Below are 18585 nucleotides of genomic sequence, written 5' to 3' on the forward strand. Positions count from 1 at the left end.
ATCAAACAAGCCTCCTTGGTTTACCAAAGAGTTGACCCGCCTCAAAATTAGAAAATCAAATCTATATGCTAAATATCAACGTACTCGTTCTCCGATTGCCCTATCTAGTTATTTATCAGCTCGATCCACTTTTACTGTGTGTAACGCGCAGTGCTACAATAATTATTTGACTCGTTGCAGGTCCCAGTTTTCTGAGGACCCAAAACAGTTTTATAATTTTGTTAAATCCAAACGTAAATCCATTACTCGTCCGTCCTCGCTCTCTTTTGGTAATTCAACAGCAGATAATGATCAGGCAATAGCCGATCTTTTTGCTCAGTTTTTTGAAACCACTTACTCCAACTCAATAGACCCAAATCAGGCTTATCCTTACATCATCCCCAAATCGAACCAAATCTTCAGTCCTACCATTAACGAAAGCTCTCTTCTTAGGGATCTTCATCGTGTTAAGCCAGTTTTTTTACCAGGTCCCGACGGAATACCAGGCTGTGTGCTTAGGAATTGTGCCGAAGCCCTGTGCAATCCACTTCTCAAATTGTTTACCTTATCCTTAGAAACCTCCCACTTTCCCCTTATTTGGAAGGAATCATTCGTTATTCCTCTCCACAAAAAAGGTAGCAAATTGGATGCCAACAATTACAGAGGTATCTCTAAGTTGTCGGCCATCCCTAAACTGTTCGAAAATGTTATTACTCCTCATCTGCAGCACCTGTGTAGGTCAATTATTTCTCCATGTCAACATGGTTTTATTAGGCGAAGATCAATTACAACGAATCTGTTGGAGCTTACTTCCTTTATTATAAAGGGATACCGAAATAACTTTCAGACAGATGTAATCTTTACTGATTTCAGTAAAGCATTTGACTCTGTTAACCATTCCCTTCTTGTTCGGAAACTCGATTTAATGGGATTCCCGACTGATCTTCTTAATTGGATCTCAGGTTATCTAAATGGCAGGACGCAGAAGGTCCTTTTCGAAAATAAACTATCTAATGTTCTTAGGGTTACATCTGGCGTCCCACAAGGGAGTCATTTGGGTCCCCTACTGTTTACATTATTTATCAACGATCTGCCCGAAGTTTTGACCAACTCCAGAGTACTTATGTATGCTGATGACGTCAAGCTTTGTGTGCAATATAATGATGCTACTTGCCAATCAGACTTACAGACAGATCTTAACAATTTTCAAACATGGTGCTGCGTGCACCTATTAAACTTAAACGGCTCTAAGTGCAAGCTAATGACATTCTCCCGTGTCACTCCTAAGCCTGCAACTTATACGCTAAACGGCTGCTCTTTGGAAAAAATTAATATAGTTGATGATTTAGGTGTCCGGCTGGATCCTAAACTCGACTTAATCGATCATATTTCGTGCATGGTGAATAAAGCCAGGGGTGTGCTTGGTTTCATTAAACGGTGGTCGAAGGAATTCAATGACCCCTATGTTACAAAAACGTTATATACTTCACTTGTTCGTCCTATCTTAGAATATGGATCCTGCGTTTGGAGCCCTCAAAAGAACTTCTTACTTTTCGCTTTACGCGGTTTAAACTGGGATGCAAACCAGAGGTTACCGTCTTATTCTAGTAGACTCTTACTAATTAACTTACCCTCCTTATCTAATCGTAGAACCATGCTAGGTATTACATTCATATACAACTTAATCCGTGGTGACGTGGAAAGTACTGACTTGCTCGGTCAGCTAAATTTTCACGTACCAATAAGAAACACTAGATCCTTTTTACCATTAGTTTTGCCCCACTGTAGAACATTCTTTCAACTGCATGAACCCTTTAGAGTCCTCTGTGCAAATTATAACGATTTGTACACAATAGTATCTAACGTTGATAGCCTCCGAAAACTAAAAACTTCAATCTTAACCTACTTACGCATGCAAGCAACCAATCCGGCAGTACGCCAGTAGTAGTCTCCCCGCATCCTTTTTTTTTTTTAGTCCTTCGCGTTTTACTAATTACTAACAGAACAAGCACGTGCTTGGTGTCGCAAGTTCCACTTGATATGTACTGTACATAGTGCATCAACGTCTTGCAATATCTGAAAGCTACATCCCAGTAAAGCGACGGGATTCGATGGCATTGACAGCAGAATTGCCAAGGCTTTGCCTAAAAAGGGAATCTTGTTCCTTGTTCTCCTTTTTAACTCCATGCTTCGTATCCACCACTTCCCCTCTCAATGGAAGTGTGCTGTGATAACGATGATACCAAAGCCAGGAAAAACGGAGAGCCTTGTTGACTCATACCGACCGATAAGCTTACTACCCACTTTCTCTAAAATACTCGAGAGAATAGGTATACCTTAGTAGAATAATGAGAGTAAGAAGCCATACCCGACCACCAATTTGGTTTTAGGCAGCATCAAGGGCCCAGAGCAAGCACATCGAGTCGTCCAGCACATTTTAAATGCTTTCGAAAACAAGCAATACAGCTCTGCTATTTTCCTTGATGTCAAGGAAGCTTTTGACCGCGTGTGGCATGATGCCTAACTTTATAAGTTGAAGTCCCTACTCCCGACTGCCCAATTCCTTCTATTAAAGTCATATCTGCACGATCGTAGTTTTATGGTCGAGGTAAGAGGGGAAAGATCAAGCATTCGTATTGTTCGTGCTGGCGTTCTGCAGGCAAGCGTCCTGGGTCCAGTACTGTACACCCTGTTCACTTCAGACCTACCATGTCCTAATGAACCGGGCACACTTCTAGGCACCTATTCTGACGACACTGCATTTCTTGTTAACTCCTCCTGTCGAAATGAAGCTTCAAGGATTACCCAGTAATTTCTGGACTTATACGGCAAGTGGACCAACAGGTGGAATATTGCTATAAATAATAGAAAGCCCTGCACTGCAACTTCACTCTTAATGGAAAGATTCTCCCTAGGGTTGATCTCCATGACATCGCCACCCCACAAGCACCCCAGGCGCAGTCATTCATTTTCATTTATTTATTAGCCCAGTGCTACAAGTATACAATACGTATTATTAATGCCCTGGTCACTTGGGTTAAAATTAGACAGGATTTCTACTTAATACCTAGTACATTTAATTTATATATAAACTAACTAGTAAGCCCGGCGAACTCCGTTACGCCACCTTCGGCAAATTATCCGTTTAATTGAAGTGCTCTTTGGAAAACCACATTTTTTGTAATGTGTTGTGGTTAATGGAATTATCTAGGCACCAAATAGCCTCTGGGATGTTAAAAACACCAAGAACTACTAACTAAGTAGTCCCTATCCGAAATTCTTTTAGAGACCAACTGAATAGCGGAAGTATGGTTTCAATAAATAGGAAGTTCCGACAATGGAGGAATGTAGGAACATGTGTGATAGTCCGATCTAGCCGGTATACTGTGAACACAGCTTGAAAAACTTCGGAGCTCAGAATCTCCGGCTTTAACCAGGTTTTTGTAAACACAACACTTGGGAAGCAAATGTGACACTATTAGAGTACAATTTAGGAAGCTTACTGAGTAAGCCTCTAGCATTCTGATAGGAGATACCAAAGAAGTTTGTTAGTTTCTTGGGACGGAATTGGAAGACGTTGAAGGCGCATTGGTCAAATCGGGCCTAGGAAAAGTAATTCCAACTGTCATTTTTTTCTCTTTCTTTGCTTCGAATTCCTTGACAATCACATGCTTTGGTCAGTTTTGGACAGAGCATAGTTTGTCAAAGAATTCCTCAGGAACATATATTTTAAAAGATGAAACTGTCTCGTTGGTGGTATTGCCATAAGGGGTTTTTTCAAGGCAGGCTGATTATCCGCCTTACCAATTTCGGCCGGTAGTCCGGGCCTGACACCCGGGTAGGGAACTGGGGCTCTGAGAGGACAACTGTTGGGGCCCTCCAGTGGACAACACGGATATGGGCAACACCGGGGGCACGGTCTCACCTGCGACACCTTCGGATAACGAATCTTTTCTAGCACTCTATCTCAGGATTCTTGAAATTTGTACTGAGGTCGATGGCTATGTCTAGGGAGGCTGCTGTTAGGAGCCTGCCATGCTGCTTGGGATCCTCTTAGATGCTGCACACCAGTTGATCTTCGTGTGCTCACGCGTTGTCTCAATCGGGCATTTTTCCTTAATACATTTCGTCTCTCCTCGCTTAAGTTATGTGAACACACTTGTTGCTGGCATGCATGCCTTGTGCGGAGACCGATGTTCAAACGTCGTGCTTTTGGCATTTTGAACTATAGGCAAAGTGGTTAATTTAACCTTAAATCCACATAATTTTCACAGTTCAACTTACCAGCTTAAAGACAAATGCTGGTGTTCAATTGAAATGTTAGGAAACGAATAACTTTTTTTTTTTGCAAAACCATGGAAATCGGTTGTTGCGTTCTGGAGTTATGTATATGATATGGGTCTATAGGCAGAGTGGTTAATTAAACCTCAAATCCGCATAATTTACACAGTTCAACTCACCACCTTTTCTGTTGCAATTATTCTTGAAAAAGACGCTGAAATATATGAGGAAGAAGAAGAGGACACTAAGCTTGCCTCAAATGCTACAAATTCCCAAGGCTCAGATGCACAATTTGTATTAGTAAACCATTCGAAAGTGCCCAATATTAAATTAGTTAAAATCGGGGGGTCATTTATAAAAAATAGGTCAAGTAGGGTATCACAGGTGCCGCTGAAATGCGTTGGCGTCGTATCATTAACTGGATAGAAGCCGAAGGACTCAAAATTATCTATAAGGTGTCTTTCCTTTAACAGATTACTGTTAAAGTCCCCTGCTAAGATGACGTCTGTGTACGCCATAGATAAGTCGGCAATCGTTGTCAGTAGTGGCTCGTATTTAGTCGTGGAGTTGGGTCGGTAGATACAGCCAATCAGCGTATTTATATTATTTTTTCAACATATATCCAAGAACAAGTACTCTAATGGACAATCACTGGGCTGTCTACATTTAACAGTACATTTAAGAGTTGTTTTAACAAAAATAGCTACCCCTCCCGCATGACCGACGCGATTCGAACGATACACAGCATATCCATCACACGACAATAGTACATCACAAACATTAAGTGAGAACCACGTCTCAGACACACAAATTACATCTACATCGGAATTAGTAAAAAGAAACCGGAATTCATCCATTTTTCGCAATAGACTTTGCGCATTTAGATGAACAACTTTGAGCCCGATTTTATGTTTACTAATAACTTTTATCAGGCTTTTAGTTATGGAACGCCTTACTTCATCCTGCACTGGAAAATTTGGCTAAAGTTTGGAATGCAAGCTCAATATCTGCAAAGCAATTTAGGAACATAGAAGTATAAACAAACAACAAACGATAAAAAAATTCTAATGATAACTTAACTAAGAGAAAAAGATAAAATTGATTAAGAGCGAAAGAGCGGCTCACCTGGAAGCAACACACACCGAAGGTAGCAGCTTCCTGTCGTGCTAAGCTTAAAAAGCTATCTGGTTGCTTAGACCAACGAGCAAGCTCAGCCTTGGCAATGTTGCTGTTTAAGTCAACTGTTGTGCCTTCGATGACTTACTGACTCCAATTGTGGGGCATGGATTCTGACTCGAACGTCTTGAAGGTCAAAAGATTTCAAAACCAAGCTCTGCTCATGATTGCTAATGCCTTTTGGTACATAAGAAACAATGTGTGACAACGTTTATAGTCAGCTGTTTTATTCACGTAACTTTTACTTTTACTGGAATCGTAACTAAATTGTGCTTTAAAGAAATGGTTCGACCCTCTCTCGTCGTGCATATGGCCAAGCGAGTGCCCCTCATCCACTTCCGCAAGGGCGGCGGTGGAGCGGCGCCTGGCGCCCAGTCCGCAAACCAGCAGGCAAGTTCCAAGCCAGCGGGAGGCAAAAAGTTGGTTGGCGGTCCCGCCATCGAGGATTACTAATTGCCGGCCCACTTTGCACGCAAGCCCATCGACCCGGAGGAGGCGGAGTACATCAACAACGGTGGACCGCCGAAATAAGCAACTAGTGTCCCCCGCTTGTATAATAAAATTGTGTTGAAACTCATATTGTCATTGGTGAATTAGCAATCGCCACCCACCATCATATATCACACATGTTTAGTGTTTATTATTCAAAACAGAATTAAACTACATAGTGCACGCCAAGTGCATTGGTGTTGTTGCACGGACAGTCGACGACGTGGCCAAAAACATCGGCTTACGTGGAAAGGGAAATGATGTCGTTCATGCGGCAGACCAAAGGCGGTCTTAAAGATTCAAGATATGCTCTTGGCGCTGGATAATTTAATAGCCTTAGGCATTAAATGAGTCTCCTAGGCGCATAAAAACCGCAACTGGTGTGCAGAATCTAGGAGGATCCCAAACACCAGTGGCAGGCTCTCAACAGCAGCCTCTCTCGACACAGCCCTCGACCTCGAATCCTGCTTTTTGCGCTTGCGTCAGCCCGTCTCTCCAGCTCGCTTTGGAGCGTTCTTAGGGAGATAGGGACGTTTTCTGTTCTTTCACTCGCCAGTCCGACGCCTTCCTTTGCAAGTTCGTCCGCGGTCTCGTTACCGTCTATGCCTTGGTGGCTGGAAACCCAGTAGATCCTCACTGACTTAGTCGTGCTAGGGCTATCTAGTGACTCCCTGCTTGCCAGTACATTTTTGGAACTGATCGCTGATGATTGAATGGATTTTATTGTCGCTTGACTGTCTCCGAACAAATTGACCGCCTTATGTGGACGGTCTATGCTCTGCGCAAGCTCTGCTACTTTCCTGATGGCGAATACTTCCGCCTGGAATATACTGCAGTAGCTTGGTAACTTATATGACAGCCTCAATTCAGAGTCTGAACAGTATATGCCCGCTCCCACTCCTCCATTCATCTTGGAGCCATCGGTGTATATATTGAGGTTTTGAGCATGGTCCTGGCCTGACTTCCAGTCATTTGGTCCCATTAATACTGTTGTGTTTATATTCGGGCACGTTCTGGGTATCATGTAGTCAGATGTACTGCTCATGTCTCGACCAATTGAACTGTGCCCGAACCCTTGTAGCGACCAGTTTCCTTATGCAGCCAGACGTTGTGCCGCCTTTCCTGCTGTCAGTTGCGCTTGGATATCTAGGGGATATATGATATTATGCTTTCGAGTGCTTTGGTGGGGGTTGACCTCAGCGCTCCTGATATGCAGAGCAGTGCCTGCTGCTGGGTTCTCTCCATAAGGTTATTATACGCTTTCTTCTCCATGGCTTGCCAGCAAACTAAGACTCCATACAGCAATGCATTAGAGCGGGTGAGAGACCCAAGTGCTGTTAAGCATCTTTTTGGATGCATATAGCGCTATGGTGGCCTTTTTCACCCTCTCTTCTACATTGGCCATCCACTTCAGCTTGCTGTCAAGAGCAATGCCGAGGTATTTGACTTGTGTTTTTGGGGTCAGCCTGTTCTGTTAATTTTCGGGGGCATCCATTGCGGCACCTTGTATCTCTTGGTGAAGAGAATGAGGTCCGTCTTATCCGCATTGATATTAAGTCCCACCTTCTCCGGCCAACACTACGGCCACCGACGAACACTACGACCTCATATTCCTAATTGTGAAGGGCTCTCTCAATAGTAGCTAGCGACGAATATAGTGCCGTCTCCACTGATTTCCCCTTTGTGTAGGCGTGCTGGTTGGTCGACAGTAGTCTCCCGACATCTTTCGTGATGTATAGGTCCAGCAGCTTTTCCAGCGTTTTAAGTAGAAATGAGGTGAAGCTTATCGGTCTGTAATCGTTGGGGCTCAAATGGCTGCACTATATACTGCTGTATATATTGCGTAGAGCCCTTGGGTGATCACTTGCTTGGTCATCTGCAGCATGGCTGGAAATATTCCATCTAGTCCTTGTGCTTTTATCCTCGCAAAGGAGTCTATAGCCCATTAGATTCTACAAGAGGATATAAGATCTTTTGTGAGATGCTCTTCTCCAGTTGCTAAGTCCTGGTACTTATTTGCATCGGGTACCTCAGTGCATCCTGGGAAATGCGTATGCATTAGTGCTGTTAGGGCCTCTTAGTTGTCCTCAGTACACTGTCCGCGGTGGCGTTTAAGGTGACTCTATATTGCAGAAGAAGTTTCTCCACGAGTTTCTCAGCGCCTTGCGTATTTCCTTCTAGTAGTCCCTTAGTAGGACTTTATATTCCTCATTGATGATATCATTTTTCGCCTGCTTGGCGCTTTGGCAGAATTCTTTGAGTTTGTTTCGTCGGAGTGAAAGGTCCTTATTCAATCAGCGTGGCCTGGATCTCTTTCTCATGTCCGATATTGGGTATGATGCATCTAGCAGTTCTTTGGAGAGGGTGTCTAGGGACTTTTCTATGTCTTCCGTGGATTCTACTATGCCCGAAGGGGTCGCAAGCCGTGTCGCGATAGTCTCCTCGAACTTTCCCGAGCTAGTATTCCGGGAATTCCTGAAGACCGATTGTTTTGGAGAGTGTTCGAATGCGTATTGGAACCGTATGTACTTATGATCTGAGAAGGATGGTCTCCCAAGGACTCTCCATTGATTCCAAAGTACCTTGTCCCCTTACAAGAGTAAGATTTAGCACGTTATAGCAGGTAGAAACTACAAAGGTTCCCCACGTTTGGTATACTTAGGTTGGTTGAGAGTCTAAGAGTGACTCACCTCTGTCGCTTATGTCGCGGCTCCACCATACGCAGTGATGCGCGTTGGCGTCTGCACCCTTAAGCAGCTCGTCTTTGGGCTTCCTTCTACCAAGCTCCTACGTTCTTCTGGTGAGGCCCTCCTGCTGTGTGCCATATTGCAGGAAGCTTCCAAGAGGCGCTTCTTTCCGCTCTCTTACATCACTACTGTGAGGTCATCAGAGCTGTAGTGAGACATAAGGTTACCGTGTAGACCCTTCCGTACAAGTACGGCGGTTCTATTCCAGCTTACCATTGGTGGATGGAGCAAATTGTAATTTGCGGACTTTAGTCCGGCGATGGCATTGCCTGAGGCGATCCATGGCTCCTGGACCAAAGCTTTGTCGGCGGATCCTTGCTCCATGGCTATGAGGAGTTCCGCCGACACGACCTTGCTCTTATGGAGGTTGATCCGCAGCAGCTTTAGCGCACGGTCCTCTTGGATTGCGATGGGAAAGATTTCCTTTACCTTAGGAATGGATGGGATTAGCTCCCTGTCCACCACCTTCAGATTGGCTCCCACAACGCCTCCAACTGACAGACCGCTTGCGGAAACCACTTTCTCGTTGGGTCATCCAGCACCATCAAAGGTGGGCAATGGAGCTTCGGGGTCTCCTCCATCTGTGCAAACAATGACTCAACGAGCCGCGCATGCACCGTCTTCCACCGCTCCTCGGTCATCTCGCCGGCTTCATCGCTGCGGTCAATGAGTGCCACGATTAAATGTCGTTTGGTCACCTCCCTGACTTTTGCGGTCTTGTTGGTTCTTCGCTTCTTCGTCTTTTTTTTTTGGGTGGGGGGCCTCCTTCTTACGCACGCTCTGCCGCTTGCTCCCCGGTGAGGCCTTACAGGCGCTATCGACTGAGCGTTGCCTTTTGTTGCCAAGCGTCTCCGTCACCTTGCTTGCGAATCTGCCCGGTGATCTCATGTGGGGAAGTTTGGCGAAGTAAAGCCTCCCCTTAATGAATGTACCTGAGTTATGTTGTTTTTGTGTACTATTACCTGAAGCTACCTAATTTTCCCTTTTTTGTTGTATGACGCCTACACCGAAAACCATTTCAACTGTGAAGGCTCATATCTTCCACAAAAATCCTTGGCTAAGCCTCCGGCGGACTTGTATGGTTAAAAACGATTTTGCGATAATGAATTTTCCTATTTTTGCAACGGCTTTTTTTCGAGAGGCGCTACTGTGCGACGGTTCAGCATCAACAGCCTATTTAGCCATGTCCGTCTATAAAACTGTCAAATTCTATGCAAGCTAGACCCTCAGTTTCGAAGCTACTATTTTTGCTGCTATTTACATATGTATGTCGGACGGATAAGATCCGAAAACTATATTATATAGCTGTCATAAAAAAATCTGAAAATTTGTAGAACAAAATTATAGCTTCACAGTTTTTTCCAAAATATTTAGATCTATCTTCAGATATGATCATTTTGTATTATTTAAGAATTTAATTTAATTTTTTTTTAGTCGGATAATTAGCATAAGGACGATCGGCAAATGTACAAAAAAATTTTAATCCGTAAGACATTCACAATTGTAACTGTTTACCTGTAAAAATATAAATATATAATAATGATCTAATTGAAAACTGCAAGGGTATACAAACTTCGGCGTGTTAAAAAACTTTCTTTCTTGTCCTTAATAATTTAAAGTTTCTTTGGTCGATTTCCATTACAATCGAATAGTTAAATTGCAAAACTCAAGAAAATTCGTATTTCCCATACATATAATAACATATTTAACATTTTCAGGGTACAATGGAAGAAAAGGTGTACTCCCGATCCGTTACAAAGCAAGCAATGAGCTTCCGAGTTGTTGATGAGCAACAAATTGACAGACATTACAATATGGCGGAGTTAGCAGAACTTTACACGTAATTATTATCACCACTTTATTTGTAAACAAACTTTATCATAATATATTTACGTTAATTATAGCTACGTCAAAGCAAACAAAAGCTAAGAAAACGTAGGAAATAGCTTATATATTTTTGTACAGTATTTATTAGTAAAAATATTTTCAGTTATATTATATTACACAATGATTGAAAATTATATTTAAAAGCAGACAACTGCGACGACTTAATTTCCAAGTTTCTGCTGCAACTTCTCACGATCGACGACTTAGAGAGACCAACATTTCTTTTACGCTGCCATCTCATCTCTCGCTCTCTCTGTTCAGTGTCGTTTAATGGTTTTGTAAACCCTGGTCACACTGCAAGAGTGCGCCTTCCGCTGTCCAGTGTTACCCGTCTTTACCTTTATATTTTAAGTGTCTATATCAGTCATGCCCAGCCCATAGCTCTTGCCGCTCGCATTGTTTTTGTAATTGCTCTTAGGCATAGGCAAAGCAATCGCCGTATACATGCACGACTCACTCCATAAGCAAAGCAGATTACACTAGCGAATTCTCTTCATTCTCAGCGTCTTCGTTGATCTCGGCAAAAAGACTTTTCATAGGCTTCACCGTTACCGTTGGATCATCGAAAAATGTACATCGCGAAAAATCAGTTGTATTTTGCGTTGCAGGCAAGATGTTTGATATTGCAGAAACTAATTTCTTTTTTTATGAAAATTGCTTTGGTGAGCCCCAATGCATTGTTTGCTTTAACGAATTAGTAAATAAAAGGAAGTTTAATTTTCAAAGGCATTTCACAACATATCATTTACTTTCATTTTTTTCAGTGCAGAAATTTGAAGTAGAAAAAAACGTTTGCGTAAATGTATTTGTGTTTATGTGTATTGGTGAGTTGCTCTGCCATAAGCAACGTTTGGGCACACCTGGTCTATATCTAATAGTGCGATTTTTTTAATTAATTAATTTTTTTTGAGCGCAATCCTACGCCCACCTCCCACCAAATCGAACAAAGGGCGCTGCACAATATATACATCAAACGAAAGGTATTAAAGCGTATTATATATGGCTCCGATGAAAAGTTATTACGATGTAAAGTAGTTTCGACGGCTAGGATATACTCAGTCACGCTAGGGTCTCTTTACAGACAAAATTTATAAAGATCTGGGACAAAAAGGTCTTTGACGAAAACGGTGGGCTGACGTGAGATGTAGAGTGTCAGCCACCGGAATACTGTGCGACGACCCACGTCGCAACAACAAATATAATCCATAAGTAGAACTAAGCTTTCGAATAAGATTAAGAATAGTAGTGGCAACGCCGGCCAAGGAATAGCGCGTCCAGCCCTGAACAGCTGACGATAATCGAATGGATACGATCGATCTGGCAACGCCCTGCCTATCGGCCATCGGGGAATTATCGATTATCGATCAAGGGAGAACAGCTGTCAGCCGGCTATATAAAGCGGCGCACCGGCCAGTGCAGCTTCACTTTTGCAGAGCAGCCGAGCAGTCAACTGGTGAGTTAACAAGTAGTACTAATCCTAGACTTAGAATAAGGTTTGGCCCTGGCGGCGGACCTTAATAGAAAAGAAGGTAGGAAAGGTGAAGGTAGCGTTAGGTCTAGATCTGGCCCCCTGCAGGCGGATCTAACGAAGTAGCTGGGAGGAGCGGAGTTTGGCCCTTGTTGGCGGACTTCGCACAGATAGTCAGGTGTGGGACGAGGTCGGGCCCTTGCATGGCAGATCTCGCGGAAACAGGGTATCGAGCGCGGTCCGTATGACCACGCCGTACAGGTAGTATAGACTTGGGGTTCTGACCTGACCCTTGGATGGCAGATCAGGAATAGGGGAGGGCGTCGAATGAGGTTCGCCACATTCGCCAAGCAAGCATAGGAGGGGAGAAGATCTGGCCCTTGCCGGCGGATCTTGATAGCTACAGGGTAGCAGAAAGGCGTTAGGGACGGTGCGAGCTTAGGCACAACGATCGCTCACCTAGAGTGAATCTCACCCGGACCCACCTACCGTGACCACGACAGCGGCCAGCCGCAACGGTCACGCACCCTAATCGCGTCGCCCGAACAGGGTATTTACAAGCCGACTACGATACAGTCGCATCGCCCGAACAGGGTATTTACAAGCCGACTACGATACAGTCGCATAGCCCGAACAGGGTATTTACAAGCCGACTACGATACAGTCGCATCGCCCGAACAGGGTATTTACAAGCCGACTACGATACAGTCGCATAGCCCGAACAGGGTATTTACAAGCCGACTACGATACAGTCGCATCGCCCGAACGGGGTATTCACAAGCCAACTACAAGACAGTCGCATCGCCCGGACAGGGTATTTACAAGCCGACTACGATACAGTCGCATCTCCCGAACAGGGTATTCACAAGCCGACTACGAGACAGTCGCATCACCCGAACAGGGTACTCACAAGCCGATCACCGACGATCGCATCGCCGGTACAGGGTATCGCCACGCCGACAAGCAGCAGTCGCATCGCCCGAGAAGGGTAACAACAAGTCGACCCACTGGACCCTAGTCGCAGTGTCGCATCACCCGCCCCCGGGTATCATCGTCAGCCAGCTGGCTGATCACCATCGAAGACCGGGACACGGATCTACCCGCAACCAGGGTATCAACAAGACATCACCACAGCAGCAACCCCACTGTATTCTTTCCACAGGTTTCACTATATCTTGATCAATAAAGATAGTATTAAAATTACCTCTCTCCTCTTGCCTCGGACTCGGACATTACAAATTTTCTGTACGAACCCCGACTCCGGCGAGCTAGGCCGAGCACCCCAAAAGAGGGTCGTTACAACTGAGTAAGAAAAGTAATTGATTCGGTATTTGCAGAAGAGCGAAAAGGGTCAGCGGTAACGCGTATTGGGCCTGGCTCATGGAACTCGCCACGAGGAGACCGAGAGAGGGGATCTAAGGCAGAATCTAGAGCACTGCAGTATTCGGCCGGCTAAGCCTGGCCCTGAACAAGTGTCGGTTTTCGAAATACATAGATTTATGCGCGGCCAGCTTTTGTCATATTTTCCTATGGGTGCGTTAAAATAGCCGAGAAATAGTTATTTTAGCATTTTATGTAGGGATTTTTCCATAAATATATTTATTTTATTTGGAGCCGAGTTTATTTTATTTTCTCTCAGTGTAGACAGGCTCGAGTTTCTTAATACGGCTAGAAGTGGCAGAAAAATATCTGGTATTTTCCCATAAAAATATTTCCAGAATTATATCCGGGGAGAAAACATCGAGTAATACTGCGTTTTGATATTTGAGAAATATTTATTTCCTAACTAGCAATGTGTTTCATAAAGTTCGGAGCACCCATTTCTCCCAGTGTCTCGGCAGAGAAATCAAAAGAATCATGGCGGCGGAATTTGTGTTCATATGGTTTTAGAAAATATTCTTTTATTTAATTCATTTGTATCGTTTTTGTTTTCATTTTATTTCAGGCGTTTTCTCTCAGTGTTCAGGTGGTTAACAGGTTAGATCAGGTTAAGGTTTCAAGTCTAGCCTACTCTTTGGTGACGCAGCATCGAGGCCTTCGAGAAATTTCTCTGTGAACGTGATATTCTCGCTGGCCAAAATGCGGTTTCACTCTGTACACTCACCCGTCTCGCTCTCACGCACACACACACGTGAATCCGTAGGGTGCTCCGCCGCTGGTCCTGGGCCGGCACACGCTGCTTCTTGTCTCCTGGTTGACTGGCGTCTAGCGTCAGCCGGCGGCTGGGAATCTGGTCGGGTGATCGCCGCTGCGAGTTTGCCTCGCGTCGACTGCTGGTTCTCGACGGCCGCTGGTGGGCTGCGTCGCGTCTCACTTGGTATTTTGGGTCAAAAACAATCATGGTCGAGATCCGGCTGTTGGTCTCGGGTTTTGTTCACTCGATTTTCTGGTACTTTTAATCGCAAAAACGTCTTCTCAAAAAATAAACACTCCGCTCGCACCTCCGTTCAATTTCGCCACGTCCGCAAGAGTGAAAAAGTCACGCGCTTTTTGAGGTTTTTGTAGCTCCGTTTTTTCGCTTCTCGAAGTTTCTGCAATCGTTTGCTCTCGCTCTTTCCTTTGGCGCGTGCCGATTTTCGGGGGTTATTTCTCCGCTTGATTGTATGTTCCCTATCGCTCGCTCTTATGCGGCGCTGGGTCATGTGGTCCACACGTCGGCACTTTGGGCCAAGACAATCCTCGAGTTTCGTCTGGGCTTTCGTTGCACTAGTTTTCCTGGCACTTTGAATGGCATCTCTTGGCCAAAATCCGATGTTCCTCTGGTTCCTCACACCGGCACGTGGAGTGAACGCCTTTGCTCACACGAGAATCACACGTCACAGAAAGTGAATTTGTCACGCGCTTTATGAAGTTTTCGCTGCTCCGTTTTTCGGCTTCTCGAAGTTTCTGTCCTCACCTCCTCTCGCTCTTCCTATTGGGCGCGTGCCAATTTGCGGGAGATGCTTGTATGCACGATCGTGTACTCTCTCGCTCGCTCTTACTCGGTCACGTGACCACTTTTCGTGGTGAATATTTCGTTGCTCTGCTGGTCTGTGTGTGTGTGCGTAGCTGCTGGTGATGTGAGAACGGGTGGGTAATGGTAATATCGAATGTCTAACTTAAATATATGTCGGAAAGTTGGTTGCTAAGTGCAAATTTGGAATGCTTGTTGTCAGCTCAGGTATTGGTAGCCCTGTAGGTGTCGCTGGCGCGCAGGCGCAATGACAGTTGAGTCGGTAACAGGACAAGGACAGAAGACTGTCTGTTACTGAGTGAGGTCTGTTCGTCTGTCGCAACAATAGGAGAGAGTGAGAGAGACAGCTTGAGATTGTCTAGGATTGACGTCTGAGTGAAAAGTAAGAAAAGGTGAAAGGGCCACAGCAAAAATGGCGTGAGGACAGATTGGATTAGACAGCGAAGGCGAACAGAATTCGCTGGCTCGACTACAGGTGAACGAAATAACGGTTTTCTCCGACATATACATATACGGCTTATTCTATACTTATTTTAATATTTCTTTGTGGGGAGTCGGTTGACTCCTCACAACTATTCAATTTTTATTTTCAAATTTCAAAATAATAATTGACAAATAAATGTTATTTTCAATTTTTTAAGGTGTTATCCGGGTTTAAAACCACAAAAAAGGTCTATTTTCCCGAATTTTTTTAAAAGATCCTATGACAATTTTGCAAATTTCATTTATTCTACATTAATGTATAAGGTTTGAACTAAATTGTGTAAAAATTTAAACAACAAATATTAAAAAATGGGCCGTTGTCTGCCGTTAAACTTAACCCCAAAAAAATATGTCCTTGCGGTAGGCAGGATATCTCCGTCAATGTTTATAGGAATTCAAAAAGCCAAAATTTTTCTGTTAGCTTATGTGTCTGGCTTGTCTTTGAACGAAGGATTTTGTAAAAAAAAAAAAAATTTGGTAGCGTTTTTCATGAAAATGTCACATTTTACGTCAATTTTGGCCATATTTTTGGTTATAAAATCTGTTCTAATTGAAGATATAAAAAATCATTCGTTCAACGACAACAAAAACATGTATAGAAGAAGTGTGCAAAAGTAGAAGTAGTTTGGTGCAATAGTTTTCGAGAAATCGTGACTACCGACTTCAAGAAAGTAGTTTTGAGAAAAACGCGTTTAAAGTTTTAATTGCCAGTTGTGACTCATACGACGCGCTGGGCTTTAAATTTCTCCCATTCCTACAGTTTTGCTTTGATCGGCTTGAAATTTTCGGACAAGATTCCTGACACTTTGTACTATTATATAAAAATGTTTGAAAAAAATGAATTTTTTGAAGTTTCAAAACCCGGATAACCCCTTAAATAAAAATTGGAGAATAATTTTTTTTGCAATTATTATTTTAAAAATTTAATATTTCAGTTTTAACTCATCTTGTATATTAAAATTTAAAGAAATAAATATTTTACATTTTTTTTTATCAATATAAAAAAAACATATGTTAGATTAGGTTACTTTAAACCGGACGGCCCTTATGGGGCCACGCATAGGACAATATGGCCTTGAGTTGTCCGGGACATTTCTGGATGGACCCAGAGATTATCTATGTGCGTTTCGAGGTCCTTGAAGATCAAGGTGTTTTTCGCAAAGGCAATCTTCCAGCGGTGCCAGAACCAGAGAGCCTAGGTATCTCATCCTTGCCCTCGTTAGGGCCGGACAGTTGCAAATGAGATGCTCCAAGGTTTCGGTTGCCTCGGATTCATCACATTTCCGGCATTTGGCGTTGTCGGTAATACTCAGCTTGAATGCATTTGCAGCAGACAGGCAGTGAACTGTTAGAATACCCACTAACATTCTGCAGTCCTTCCGCGGAAGATGCAGCACGTAGTGAGTGAGTTTCTCGTTGCGCTTTTTACAAATGATTTTTGATATTCTGCAGGTTGCGGAATTACTCCTTCACCTGCTTTTTGCGCTTGCGTCAGCCCGTCTCTCTAGCTCGCTTTGGAGCGTTCTTAGGGAGATAGGGACGTTTTCTGTTCTTTCACTCGCCAGTCCGACGCCTTCCTTTGCAAGTTCGTCCGCGGTTTCGTTACCGTCTATGCCTTGGTGGCTGGGAACCCAGAAGTTCCTCACTGATTTAGTCGTGCTCAATATTGGAGCAGAAGTTTCTCCTTGAGCTTCTTTGTGCCCTGCTCATTTCCTTCTTGCAGTCCCTGAGCTGGATTTTATATTCCTCATTAAGGATTGTTTGTGGGGAAGACAACGAATTTGCCACCCTTTAGTTTATAATAAAAACGCACGATAGGATTTTAATATAAGCCGTGTTTAATTTTCGTGTCTCTTTTTAATCGGAGCTGCAGACTGTGTATGTAAGCTTGGCTTTGGAATAAATACATGTTTATGAGCGTACAAATGTAGCTTGGCTGATAGATAACGCGACAGCTTAGGCGAGATAAGGAAGAGTAGATAGAGAAACCAAAAGAGCGCTGCAGTTGCAGTGGTACACCTATGCGCGCGTGACTAGGTGCTGGCGGTCTGCTCCGAACAAGGATATTATCTGTTCCCTGCTTGGCGATTTTTTAAAATTCTCAGAGGTTTTTGCGTTGAAGCGTGAGGTCCTTATTCCACCAAGGTGGGCCTGGTTTTGAATATCGGCCATGATTCAGAGTGTGCATCCAGTTATTCCTTGGATTGGGTCTCTGGGGGCTTTTTCCGGACTGATGAGATGGGTTCTACGAAGGTGTGCTCCGTCCCCACGTTTGTTAGGTATAGGTTACTACATAGTATGAAGTCTAAAAGTGACTCTTTCGTTAATGTCGGGGTTCCCAGCCCACGCTGCGGTGTGCGTTGGCATCTGCACCCATGAATAGTTATTGTTCTTCAAGGCCGGCTTCCATCATGCTCCCGAATACCTTCGGTGGGGCTGTCCTGTCGTGAGCTATGCAGCAGGAAGCTGCCAGATTGCGCTTTTTCATGCTTTCCAGCATTACCACGGTCAGGTCATCAGAGCTGTAATGAGACATAAGGTTAGCGTGTAGACCCTTCCGTACAAGTACGGCGGTTCTATTCCAGCTTACCATTGGTGGATGGAGCAAATTGTAATTTGCGGACTTTAGTCCGATGGCATTGCCTGAAGCGATCCATGGCTCCTGGACCAAAACTATGTCGGCGGATCCTTGCTTCATGGCTATGAGGAGTTCCGCCGACACGACCTTGCTCTTATGGGGGTTGGATTGCGATGGGAAAGAGTACCTTCACCTTAGGAATGGATGGGATTAGCTCCCTGACCACCACCTCCAGAGTGGCTCCCACAACGCCTCCAACTGGCAGACCGCTTTCGGAAGCCACTTTCGCGTTGGGTCATCCAGCACCATCAAAGGTGGGCAATGGAGCTTCGAGGTCTCCTCCATCTGTGCAAACAATGACTCAACGAGCCGCGCATGCACCGTCTTCCACCGCTCCTCGGTCATCTCGCCGGCTTCATCGCTGCGGTCAATAAGTGCCACGATTAAATGTCGTTTGGTCACCTCACTGACTTTTGCGGTCTTGTTGGTTCTTCGCTTCTTCGTCTTTTTTTTGGGGAGGGGCCTGTCTTCTTAGGCCCGCGTT

The 18585-nt window shown here is 44.2% G+C and overlaps 1 long non-coding RNA gene and 1 pseudogene across 3 annotated transcripts in view; both read left to right on the top strand.

The window, feature by feature from the left end:
- The window catches only part of LOC138929599 (uncharacterized), a 78665-nt gene extending 68118 nt beyond the window's left edge, over window positions 1-10547 (top strand). For 2 of the 3 annotated variants that reach the window (XR_011445843.1, XR_011445842.1), the window contains exon 4: window positions 10391-10531. This is a non-coding gene — a long non-coding RNA (uncharacterized lncRNA). Of the gene's footprint in view, window positions 1-10390 lie in introns of all 3 variants that reach the window. The other variant, XR_011445841.1, reaches the window with a different exon arrangement.
- On the top strand, window positions 5652-6013 carry LOC138929600 (uncharacterized; annotated as a pseudogene).
- Window positions 10548-18585: the final 8038 nt, after the last annotated feature.

Source organism: Drosophila kikkawai, unplaced genomic scaffold (assembly GCF_030179895.1).
Source record: "Drosophila kikkawai strain 14028-0561.14 unplaced genomic scaffold, DkikHiC1v2 scaffold_71, whole genome shotgun sequence".
NCBI lineage: Eukaryota > Metazoa > Arthropoda > Insecta > Diptera > Drosophilidae > Drosophila > Drosophila kikkawai.